The 2,101-nt window shown below is 34.9% G+C and overlaps 1 non-coding gene across 1 annotated transcript; it reads right to left on the bottom strand.

The window, feature by feature from the left end:
* Positions 1–409: 409 nt before the first annotated feature.
* Positions 410–474, bottom strand: LOC127686511 (U7 small nuclear RNA). The gene has a single exon (XR_007978134.1). It is a non-coding gene; the product is annotated as a U7 small nuclear RNA (small nuclear RNA).
* Between the last annotated feature and the right edge of the window lie 1,627 nt (positions 475–2,101).

Here is a 2,101-nt window from a genome sequence, read left to right as displayed (position 1 = left end):
AGGGGTGGGAGGAGGTGGGGGTGGAGTGGGGGTAGGGTGAGGGCTAGAAACTGTTCCTGGGGAAGCCTGGCAATTGTTGCAGAATCATTACTCTTGCCTCCAACCTGGTGGTAAGGCAGCTTCTGTTTGGGCATTTCTGATTGGCTTCCTTCAGCTTGAGGTTTTTCCAGTAACTGACTTGTCTGGACTTGACCAGTACTGGGAAACAGAAATTTAGGCCTAGACTCAGGAATTGCCACTTTGAAGCCTGTCTTGGAGATAGCCTGTCTCAGTCCTCTTACCAATTCTCGAGTTTCCAATCAAAATCAGAAAACCAAAAATAAAATAATAAAAACAAACAAATAAAAAATTCTAATCAAGATGTTTTTATTCTTCAATCTTCTTTGGATAGCTGCTCTTTAAGTAATTCTTGGAATTTCGGACCAAGGTCAGAAACTGTACTAGGGAAAAAATTCTAAAAGAGCTATAAAACATTCTGAAAAAGCTGTGTTCACTCACCATGGATTTTCTGAACAAAAATCTGAAATCCTGCTAGAAAAAAAATTCCTGAAGAGCTGTGTTTGCTCTGCAGAAATCTCCAGAGAGCTCAGCTCTCACTAGAAAAAAGTATAGAAAACTGCTATCACTTTCTGTTAGGTCATCTCATACAGATCAAAAGCCCAGCTTTTTTTTTATTTATAGAATTCAGATATTCTAGTTTCCCTCTTGACCATCCTAGGAATCAGCATTCTATTACCTTAGCTAAAGGACAGCAAGTGCATTTTTTTCTTTTACATTTCTTTTCTTTTTTCTTCTTTTCTTTTTCTTTTTTTTAAACATTACAAAAGAATTCAGAGGTTTGTCTGCTTTTTCAAACTTAGCTAGATGGGACTTTGTCCTGAGATTACCATTTTGACTACATCTGGACCTAAATTAGCTCTGTTCCAGGCTGACTTTGAACTCAGAAATCTGCCTGCACTTGTAAGTATAAACAAACAAACAAAAACAAACAAACAACAACAACAATTTACTTGGGTCTGTTCTTGCCCTTACATCAGGATTCCCTAAATCTCTTGATATCTTTCCTTAGTATCATTCTGATACTTAGTAGAGCTTCCTCTATCCCTTTAGATCTGTGAAGCCTTTTATATAATTCATATTTCATCCATATGATTTTACATAGTTGAGAAAATATATATTTTTGAACTTTTGTTTTTAGAGTTCTTTTCTGCTGCCTTAAGGGCTGTCCTAAAGTTTCCACTGTTTACCATTTTTCTGAGACACTGACTATAACTTCACCTCCTGGATTCAGACTGTATTTGATTATTATTGAACTATTGACATTAACCAGGAGGACATTCTTCTTGGAAGATTATGAAAATACATATATTATTATAAAACAAATATTATGTGCATGGCAGCCATTTATACTGGTGGAAGTTCTACAGACAGGAACAGTGTCTTCTGTCCTTACCAAGGCTGTGTTGGACATGACATATGAGAAAGGAGAACCTATATTTTGGTTTCATGGGAGAATACCGAGGCAATGAAATACCAATTTGGTTTAAACCTGATCTTGAGTATGTTGCAAGAAAGAGATTTAGGTTATAGTTTATGGCCTAGCTTTGGGAAGGATATATACACAATTCTTTGCAATTTTCTATAACTAATAGCATCACTATGAACATTGTCTTTCACATCTCTTTCTATATTAGGTCAAAATTTATCTTGAATTCAGAGTCATATCATTCACGCATGTGCATATTAGATGCCAACATTATTTTCTATGCTTTTATGTGGAATTATAGCAAATTACAAAAACAGGAAAGAGATGCTTCCGTAATTGAAATTTCTTTTTGTTAAAAATATAGGCAGAAGAAATTATTTTCTTAAACTTAACTCCATATGTTTCAAAATACCTATGAAACATTTAGAATTTTTTCTAATGTTTAAAAATATACTTGTTGGTTTATTGTGTATATACCTTGAGAGAGACATATGAGAATTACTCATATGCGACATACTTGCATTAGTCAGTTCTCCCCTTATGCCATGTAAATCCATCCCCCATCTTCAAGTTTGATGTAAATTACATTTACCTCATGAAACCATTAGCTACCCC

This window comes from Apodemus sylvaticus, chromosome 5 (assembly GCF_947179515.1).
Source record: "Apodemus sylvaticus chromosome 5, mApoSyl1.1, whole genome shotgun sequence".
Taxonomy (NCBI): Eukaryota; Metazoa; Chordata; class Mammalia; order Rodentia; family Muridae; genus Apodemus; species Apodemus sylvaticus.
This window is presented reverse-complemented; position numbering and strand designations above follow the sequence as displayed.